Source organism: Vipera ursinii, assembly GCF_947247035.1.
Source record: "Vipera ursinii genome assembly, chromosome: 4".
Classification (NCBI taxonomy): Eukaryota; Metazoa; Chordata; class Lepidosauria; order Squamata; family Viperidae; genus Vipera; species Vipera ursinii.
The window spans coordinates 68,600,402-68,611,148 of NC_139514.1; positions in this window are offsets into that span (position 1 = coordinate 68,600,402).

Genomic DNA, 10,747 nt, shown 5'->3' on the forward strand with positions numbered 1-10,747 from the left:
ATCATTGGATGATCTGGAGTGGGAATGGGTTCCTTTAAACCTATTGCTTACCGCCTAGTGGCCAACCATATAAGTAGCTGTGCAGCAGCCTCTGTTTCAGTTCTGTTCCTGTTTGCCTCAATAAAGCAATGTTCCTGTTTGCAACCTTCCGTCCTGCTTATTGCCTGCAAAGAACCAGCTTCACAACAGATATTGCTGAGACTATCAAGTACTGGGAATGAATACTGCCTGCTGGTGTTCTGAGTCTTATCCCTTTCTGTTTATTTCAAGAGTGTCACAGATAATGGGGTTAAAAGGTGGGTGGATTCACAGGGGTTGGGTTTAATGTACAATTGGAATTACTAGCAAATTAAACAGAAAATGGAGTGGTAGTCAGATATGGCAACCTATATATCAAATTGCCAAGCTCCCCACCTGCCAGAGACCCCCTGAATCTCCCCCAACCTTGCCCTGCCCCGACAGGCATCCATCTCCAGGAGCAACATCAAGGTGGCCATGCCCACCCTGGCCATGCCCATCCAGTCTGCCATGCCCACCCAATGGGCCATGCCCATCCAGCACCCAGTGATACATAAGTGGGTTTTGGTTTGCAGTTTGGGCACTCGGTCTTGAAAAGATTCGCCATCACTGATCTAGAGTCAAGAATGTGTTTTATCTCATAATGAGTTTCCCTGTCTACTAGAATGGGTCTGAGTACTTTTTTTTAATTGGCTGCAAGGACGATTCTCTGACTGGTTTCAACAAACTGCAATGGAAAATGGGGTGGACTTTCCCTAATAGTCGTGGGAGTTTTGTCTGAACTGTGACAAATTTATAATTCTGACATAGGAAAAGGACCGAGAAACTTAACTCCCAATTTTTTGCTAGGTAATTTCAGTCTCAGATACTTAGTGTAAACCTTCTCTCCCACATGGAACAGTCTCTGGGGAGATTTCTTATTGGTTTATTCATTTTACATTTTTGCTGCTTGAGCTAAAGCTCTTTTTGCATTCACCCAAACAGTCTGCAAGGATATCACCCACTGATCTAAAGTCTGTAAAGTAGGAGGTTCTTGGGGGTATTTGGGCATAGGGACCAACTCCTGACCACTGGTTATTTTGAACAGAGTAAGTCCTGTACTATGCACAGTATTGTTGTCTGCCCAATTAGTCTGTTGTTAGTTAACATAGCATCTGAGGTATTGTCAGAACACCTTTTTCCTCTCTTCCCTATTTCCTTCTTCCCTTTTTCGGGTTCTGCCATTCTGTTGGGGGGGAGGGTGGCCTATGGGTATTCCACAGTGTAGTTTCTTTGCTTTGTTCTTTCCTCTTTGAAGTATCTCTTTCTTGGGGTGAGAATGGAATGTCTCCAGGCAGAGGGAAGAAGCTGCAGAGAGACCTGACAATCTTGAGAGAAGCGCCTTATCGGTTCTTTCCCACAACAATTTGACACCTTGGATTGGCTCTGTTTGAACCAGCTGGATGGACAGTTGGGGTGGGGTTGGATTTCTACTTTGAATTTACTGTTTCATGTGGGGAAACCTCAGATCCTCTCTTACTTTCCTATTGTTAATACCTCCCAATAAAGGTTCCTGTTGAAATGATGCAAGTTTCAAGAGTTCTTTTTTCTTGGGAGGTTTAATTGAGGCAGGTCCTTACATTAAGCAGAATCTGCAAAGATCCAGAGGGAAGAAAACCCCTACCATGGGGATTGTGCAAGCAATGTCTAATCATGGCAGTGAGAAAAGAGAAGGGGAGCACTGGGTGGAGGCCCCCCTGAAAGCTTGCCCGAGTGACAGCAGCTCGGACTTCTCCAGCTCTGATGATGAAGCAGAAATGGGAGAAAAAAATCATAAAGCTGAGATGGTTGATTGGCGTGGGGATGAAGGAGGACTGGGAAGGAAGGTCCAAGAAAGTAACCCTCCACTGTGGCAGCCACCAGCTGGGGTGGAAATGGGAGATGGAATGGTAGCTCAACCTCAGCAAGGAAAAAGATGAGAGACTGACCTGGTCTGACCATTTCCTTAAACAAGCCATAAACCTGATGCTGGAAGATTTCAAAAACCTCAAGGAGGAAGAAGCAGAACCCTGTCAGGGTTGGATCAAGAGAAGGCTGGAGGAGGAAGAGGAAAGGGGGGAAAGTGAACCCACCAACCCTACCCCTTTCACCAGTATCACAGAGGCTGTGGGGACTATAACCGCTGTAGAGACCCTAGCCCGAGCCACCCCAGCCAGGGGTGATGGATGCAGGGCTAGAAGGAGGGGAACCTGCCGACTTGAATGGAAAACTTCCCCCCTCAGTATGAAGTAGGATGGGGAACCCCAGCATCTGGGGTTCTTTCTGGCTCAAGTCCTGAGCTACATGTATGAGTATGGCCAGGAGATCCCCAGTGAGAGTGGATGGGTCAGAATTGTAACCATGGCTCTGGAAGGCACAGCAGCCTGCTGGATGGTGACCCTACATAATGCCGATGCCCTCAACCTTTGGAACTTCAACCATTTCATGGCCACCCTGAGATGGTTTGAGGACTCCTTAGCCGACCAGAAGGCTAGGTACTGCATTAAAACAGTAGGCAGGGCCAATGCCCGGTGGCTGAGTACACCGAGGATTTCCAAGACCTAGTTTGCCATCTCAACAGGCCAGAGGAAATCTTGGTGAGCTGCTTCAAAGACAGGCCAGAGGAAATCTTGGTGAGCTGCTTCAAAGACAGGCTGAATAATGATTTCTACCATGCTTGTATAGCCTGAGGAGCCCCTATCTGTCTCCATGATTGGTGCAACCTGGCCGAGGAGGCAGAGATTGACCAAGCCCAGAATCAGCATCAATTTGGTCAGTCATGGAGATGCTCCCCACTGGAGAGTAAAACCACAGCAGTGGCACTGTGCTCAACTGTCTGCTTTAAGTGCGGTAAAGAAGGCCGTCTAGCTGTGGAATGCCATTCAAAGACCCCAGTCAGGAAGCCAGACCAGCCTGGGAGGGAAACCTGGGGAAACCCCTCAGCACCTCAAGGAAGCTGCAATGAAAAGCACCAAGGTTGTCAAGTTCCAACCTTCCGAAAAATCGGGAGGGGGAACTCTGACCGTGCCAGAGAAGTGAGCAGAGGCATCTGACAGCAACTCCAATGATGAACCCATGGTAAGTGGACCCATAGCATCCCTCACCAAGCCCATAAAACTGCTAAGCCCAGGGATGGAGGAGAAGGTGGCCCTGAAGGCTTTATTGGACTCAGGCTGCACCAGATGCTTGATAAGCCCAACCCTGGTGGAAAACGTGGGAATTCCCATGAGGAGACTGAAGAAGACTATTTCATTTGGCCAGCTAGATGGGTCCATTGCAGGGGGGGTGTCCCGTCGACCCTTGCCATGTGGCCGGTAGAACTCACCATGGGGAACCACACTGAGACCTTGACTTTTATAATGGCCCCTGGCATGGAGTAAACTCTGATTTTAGGAATGGCATGGCTAAGGAAGTAGAATCCAGGGCCAGAGGGAAAATAGCAGCGTCTGTCAACAATCAAGAATTGAAAGGTGTGCTCAGGGAATACCAGGACCTAGCTGAAGTATTCAGCAAAGAACAATCCGATGAGTTGCCCCCTCACTGCCCCACAGACTATGCCATTGAGATTGACCCAGGGGCTAAGCTGCCCAAGCCCAAACTCTACTCGGTGACCCCCTGGGAGTTAGAGAAGCTGTAAAAGTTCATAGAGAAAAATTTGGCAGGGGGTTTCATTCAGCCAGCGAGACCAAACGTGGCTGCCCCGGTGCTGTTCCACAAAAAGAAAGATGGGTCTCTTTGCCTCTGCATGGATTATAGATCTCTAAACACAATGTGCGTAAATAATATCTACCCCTTGTCACTCATGAAAGACATGCTAGCCCACCTATCGAAGGGGAAAATTTTCTCTAAACTGGATTTGCGAGAGGCATACTACCAGGTTAGAATCAAGGAGGGGTGTCAACGCTGCTAACATCAGATTTTCTTGCTTTGACAACAGATGAAAATGCAGCCATTTTCTCTATTCTTTTAGAATTAGTTGATGCTGGGAGGGGGGAATGGGATGAGAGTCCAGCTAGTCATAACAATAATAACTCTGCCATGGGAACCCAAGGTCATTGGGCCCACAGCTGATAGCATTTCGGTGGACTGGAGAACTGGGGAGAAAGCCCACACTTCAAGCTAATTGGGGAATATGATTTATGACTGTTTATTGGAGGTGTGACCAGCCTGTTTGATATAATGGCTGCGCTGGAGTGCTTGGAGCCTGAGTGATTCAGGCAGATATAATTTTCCCCCTTTGTAAGCCAACCCATCTCTATGTGTAAGGATGATTTGCTTGTCCTTAACCCATTGATCATTGATCAGTTCTTGTTTCAACTTCTTTGTTATAGGATCATCAGGGTTAGGAATCTTAGCAGATTGGGGGTTCTGCAGGTTTATTTGAGAAATAACCTGTGGTGCAGACATAATGGAGTCTATGCTTTGTTTGCACTGGCTTTTATACTGGGACAATTTGAATAGGGCATCAGCCAGAAAATTCTCACCACCCAATATGTATTTTAGGGTGAAATTAAAATGATTGAAATATTGCACCCAACATACTTGTTTGGGAGATAGTTTATGGGGAGTTTTCAATACCTCTAAGTTTTTGTAATCAGTCCATACTTCAAAAGGCATCTTGCTCCCCTCTATGTAATGGTACCACATCAACAAAGTCCATCAAATTGCAAAGGCTTCTTTCTCCCAAAGAGGCCATCTTCACTCAGTGTCAGTGAACACAGGGTTGTAAAATCCCGTCACGATTTCTCTGGAAAAGTACTGCTCCTACAGCCACATCACTGGCATCGGCTTGAATAACAAATGGTTCCTCTGGGTAGGGGTGTTTTAAGACTGGTTCAACAGCAAATAGACTTTTTAAATTCTCAAAAGTGGCTTGGCATTCCATAGTCCATTGTAGTGGCTGACCAGGTCATGGTTTCTGCCCACCTTTGCCAGTTTTTAACAGTTCTGTCAGGGGTAAAGCAATTTCAGCAAATGATGGAATGAATTGATGGTAGAAATTGGCAAACCCCAGGAAGCTTTGTATCTGTTTTTGAGTTTTTGGAGGCTGCCATTCAATTACAGCTTTAACTTTAGCTGGATCAATCTCAATGCCTTCATTTGAAATTCCATAGCCCAAATAATCCAAACATGTCTGATGTAATCCACACTTTGACAGTTTGACATAAAGTTTAGCGCTTAGCAATTTTTTCAACACCTCTCGCACTAAACATACATGATCTGCCATAGTCTCAGTATAGATTAAGATGTCATCAAGATACACCAAAATACCTTTGTACAAATGATTGTGTAGAACCTGGTTGATCAGCTGCATGAAAAACAACAAGAGTCCCTTGTAATACAAATGGCATAACTTTGAACTGATAGCTGCCCAAAAGGCTGTTAAAAGCAGTTTTCCATTCATCGTCTTCTCTTATTATGCGATAATACACCTCTCTCAGACCTAATTTGGTAAATATTTGCCCCTTCGCCATATGGGTTAACAAATCCTTCAATAGAGGGAGGGGGTACATATTTTCTACACTCACGTGGTTGGGCCCCTCATAATCAATGCAAAGGCGGAGTGACCCATCTTTCTTTTCTTTGAATAGTACTGGGGCTGCTACTTGGGATTTTGCCAGCTCAATGAATCCTCTAGCCAAATTCTTGTCAATGTATTGCCGCAATTCCTCCACCTTGAGGGGGGGGGTAATTGCATACATTTTTGGCTTTGGTAACTTGGCTCCCGGTAAAATTTCAATGGCGCAGTCATTCGGTCTGTGGGGTGCCAAGACATTGCATTCCTTTTCACTAAACACTTCTACCAAGTCTCGATATTCACTGGGGATGAGTGGCTCTCCAGGCAGGGAGATAGTGGCTATCTTTATTGTGTTGGCCAGCGGCTCCATGTCGCTGCTAATGTCAAAGGAGGATTGGGAGGGGATGTCCCTATGGGTAATCTTAGGGTTCTCATCCCCTTTTCCCACCAGATAAAGGGTTTCCACTTGTCTAACCAAGCTAGGCCTAAAATCACTGTTTCAGTCATTTTCAGAGCCACCACAAAACAGATAAGCTCCCAATGTTTATCTATTTCTAGCGGCACTGGCTCAGTTAGGTGAGTGACTAGGGTTCCTCCCATTAAAGACCCATCTGCCTGCTCAAACCTCATGGGTTTGGAGAGTAACCTCACCTGAATGCCCAATTTGAGAGCAATTGGCAGGCTGATAATGCAGCGTGAGCACCCTACCAGTACCCGTAAGTCCATTTAAGTTCCTGTCTTAGGAACTATAAGTTTGGCTGAAAGGGAAAAAGGTGGAATAGGTCGACTCACCATCGGGTCATTCTCCCCCTCATCATTGCTTTCATAAGGAACCAACATGGTACCTGAATCAGCTGGGGTTTCGACTCTCTTAAGTGGGAGAGGTGACCTGGGCAACTGGTTCCTGCACGACCCAATTTGACTTCTCCCTGCCAGATGGCTGGGTTAATTTTCTCTGGTGGGGCTGAGCCGCCTCTCTGCTGCAGGAACGGGACAGGGCAAGCAACTGCCCAGTGACCTGGCTGGCCACATCTAAAACATTTGATCGGTGGAGCCAAAGATGGTCTAGGACAGGCATGTCAAACTTGCGATGTCACGTGATGGCGTGCGATGTATCGCAACTTTTTCCCCATTGCCAGCAATGGGGTGGGTGCAGTTTCAGGATGATGCGTCTGGCCCGTGGGATGGCAGTTTGACATGCCGGTCTAGGAGGTTCCGCCGCACCTGCCACTGGGGGTCCTTGAGGTGGTGGTCATCTCACCGGTTCTGGCCTCAGTCCCAGTGCGGGAGTGGTCGGCTTCTTATAACAGGTCAGGTCAATGTCCATCTTTTTTTTATATAAACAAGTTTTATTAATTTTCCAATTTTACATCAAAATGTCAAGATATTTAGAAAGCAACGTGGTGATCAGGTACTTAATAGTCCAATAACAAAATCATTTGTACATATCTCAGGTTAGATCATCAAAAGTTTCCCATAATTGCTATATCACAATCAAGTTAGTACATTTCTAGCTATAGCACAATCAGTTAAGATATTTATCAAAATATTTTTACTTATAATTAGTATGTCCTGTTTTTAAATTCTTACCAATTTTCAGTTACAGTGCTCCAACTTAGCCTTTAAGATCCATAATATTTAACTTTCAGGTAGCCCAAATTTCCCCTATTTCATTACATAATAGTTATCATATCTAACATACACATATTGCTTAGTTAAATACATTCTTATTTCACAAATATATTTCACAAATATATTCTATTTGTCATCCTAGTACCTCATCACTTACTAATAAAATATCCTTTATTGTCTTAATCCAACTTCAATGTTATAATTCAAAACTATATTCTAATAGCTAATTTACATTTCTCTTGCAAATCTAAATCTAAATCCTAAGTATTAAATCAAATAATATATTTTAAAGTCTCCCCTTAGCCCATCAAGTAAAATTTTAGACTCTTCCATTATATATTAAAAAAACCCATTTTTTAAGTCTAACCCTGGCTTTCTTTTTGTGCCAAGCAGGCTTCCATACCAGTGCCCTTAAATCCTCAAATGGATCTCCTTTCATTCCTACACGTTATTTGAATCAAGGGAGACCATCCAGTTGTCTATTTTTCAAGGGAGCTGGCCCCTTTGTAATCATTAAGTTGTTGCTCTAATAGTTCAAATCTCCATATTTGGATCAGTATATTTGTCATCAGTTCGGTCTGGTCTTCTTCCACCGGTTTCATCTGACTTGAGTAAGAGTTCATGTCCAGTGTTGTACTTGTTTTTTGGTTGTCTAAGTTTTCATTATGCTGTATTTGTAGGTCTTTAGGACCCTCTATCTTAGTGTTGTTTTCTTCAGCTTGTGTTGTTTTTCGAGCTGTAGATTCTATAGTTGAGATCGAGGTTTGGCTATTGAAGTTCTCAGTAGATTGTACTTGTTGTTCTTTAAGGTCCTCTATCTTGATATTAATTTCTTCCTCTTCTGTTGCTTTTTGGATTCTAAGTTCATCAGTTGAAATCAGGGCTTCATTTTGTAAATTTAGGCTGGCACTTTTGTCTTTCAGTCTGGAGTTCCATAGCTCAGTGACTTCAAGGATTTTTTCAAGTATAAGTTTATGGTTAAGTTGTGGGCAGTGATCCTCCATTTCTAAGGTGTTTACAGATTGTTCTTTAGTGGAGGCTATTTTTAATAGAAGTCAGTGAATGTCCACCACCACTGTTCCTTGGAATTGTTTTCACCACCAGCTGTTTCAAATTCTTATCTTTTTTTGATAGGGCCAAGGCCAGCTAGGCTGTAACCAGATCACACAGTAAAAAATAAATTTCCTTGCTGTACCAGTGTTTGCCACAAGATGTCCTCAGTAGCATATAAAATCTTTTTCCAAAGTCCAATTAAGCTTTTATCCAGTTTAATTTTTTTCCTTCCCCCCCTCCAGCTTGACAAGTAGATAGGGTAATAGGTCCCCATAGAAATAGGAAGTTTTGGGGATCCCAAATTTCCAAAAGGTACAAGTCCAATATTTTTTTTGTTATTGTTTTTAATTATATTTTTCTTTTCTCTTCAAAGCTTTAACTCCCCAAGTAGGCAAACGCTGCTATTCCAAAAGGGGGAAAAAGAAATTTTCAAGACGCTCCCACAGGAAAGTAGTTGGGAAAAAAAGAAAGGTAGGGTCTCACCCAATTCCTCCACATTGCTTTTGTCGTGCTTGTTAGTGCTTTTGGATTTTGGCTGGTATGGCTTGATGATCGGCCATGTTGATGGCCGGTCTTTTCTTCATCGGTCTAGAGGAGCTGCTCCAGATCAAACAGAGGGACTGCTGCCCCCCCCCACAATCAGTCAGAGGGCCTCCTCACGGTTGTTGCCTCTCCAGGGCGACTTTCAACCCTTTTCAGGGTCTTCCAACAGAGGGAAACCGGGCAGGGGAGAGGAGAGCTCTCCCTGCACGTCCGCTAGCATTGCAAGCAGAAACCGGAAGCCTGGTTGATGCCCATCTTTACTGCCACCTGGTACCATTCCTGCAGTTGGTCAGGAATCCCATGATAGACACAGGCTTGGAACAGATTGGTGTCCAGGCCATTCTTGAAATAGTGCATGAGGGATTGTTCTAGCCACCCCCCAGAATTCACGCACATATTCCTTCGCTGGTCTACCTGCCTGTTTCACTTCATGAATGTCTTTCTCTGCCTGCAGAACTATGGATTCGTCCTCGAACCTGGCTTTTAGCCCTTGGATGAATAGGTTGTAAACTCTGGCACTTGCTCGTTGTGCAAGCTATTCAGCCACTCCGATGCCTCCCCCTCCAGATTTGCTGCTTTGACATCGACCATCGCTGTAGGGTCCATGTAGGCATTGGCATTTCGGTTCATGTAGGAACGCACTTGGTTCAAAAGGAAAGTTAACTTCTCAGGGTCTCCGTCAAAAGTGGGTTTAAAAGGTGGGGGTGTTACGGGTTGCTGCCTGTCTAGCAATGCGTGCAGGTAGCCATACTATTGCATCAGGTCACGTTGAATGCGCCCTGTCTGATCAAACCTTGACATGGGCTCTGGGATGGTGTAGCATCAGTGATGGTATTCAAGGCTGCATTGCTGATGGCGAATGCCGACAACGATTGGGGCTAGCACGCTGCTGCCGATGACCTGGGCTTCATTTGACTGGGCTTGAGGTTAAAGCTGGAGCCTTTAGTAGCAGGGAAGTGGCTCTGGCCCCACCAACAGGACTGGGCTTCTACTGGACTGGGAACAATCTTGGAGGCGCCTGTCATCTCGCTTGCTGGTCAGCAATGGGCGGGTAGCCTGCTCCTAGCTTCCCACGTCTAGTTCTTCGAATATCTCCCTCAAATGCTTGACTGACTGGCTTCAGATTGCTGTCAGATACTTCCATTCACCCAGCTCATCCAATGGTGCCACCCGTTTAGCTGCTCTATGATTAGGAGAGTGCAACTCCTGGGAGGAAAACAGTGGAAATTCAACTTCAGCGGTCTTTGAAGAACTCGGTTCTTCAGCTGGGCCACCTCTGAACACCATGAGTCTCTCCTAGGCAGGGTGCATTGCAACAACCAGATGTGCTCTCAGGTCTTTGGTCTCGCTCCTGCTGCTGGAATGTCAGAAACCACACTATCAGTGCAATGGCCTGCGCTCCATCCACTGATGTAGTAGCTGTGGTTGTGGTGCTGGTGACAGGTTCCTCCTTCAGGCTCTCCTCCCAACTTCTCAACCTGCCAAAACTTTATCTAACATTGACCTTGAGTTCACACACAGCTGTGATTGTTATGGCTAACTGAAAACACTTGAGCATTCCCCTCATCCCCCCTTCTACATATAAATATCTCAAACAGCAGAAAAAGCACAGTAAAAGCAAAAGGTAAAATGGTTGCAGTTTCTTAATTGTCACAACATTGACACTGAATCAAATGGCACACATGGCACACATAAGAACCTCTGGCCAGGCACAGAGGAAAAAGTATCTATAGAGGCAGGATGGTTTGTTGAAGGCCATATTGGCACTGAGGTCACTTGTATCACTTTATCTTGAATACCAAGCTAAAAATATAGTAGTTCTCTGGAAAGATGATATACTTCAAGTAGGTAATAAGATAATAATCCTCTTCAACCATTTCAGGGCCCAAATAGTAAAACTGAGCTCTTGAGGAATCCAAGATGGTGGCAGAGTAGGAAGCAGTATTGGATCATGGGGACAGAAGT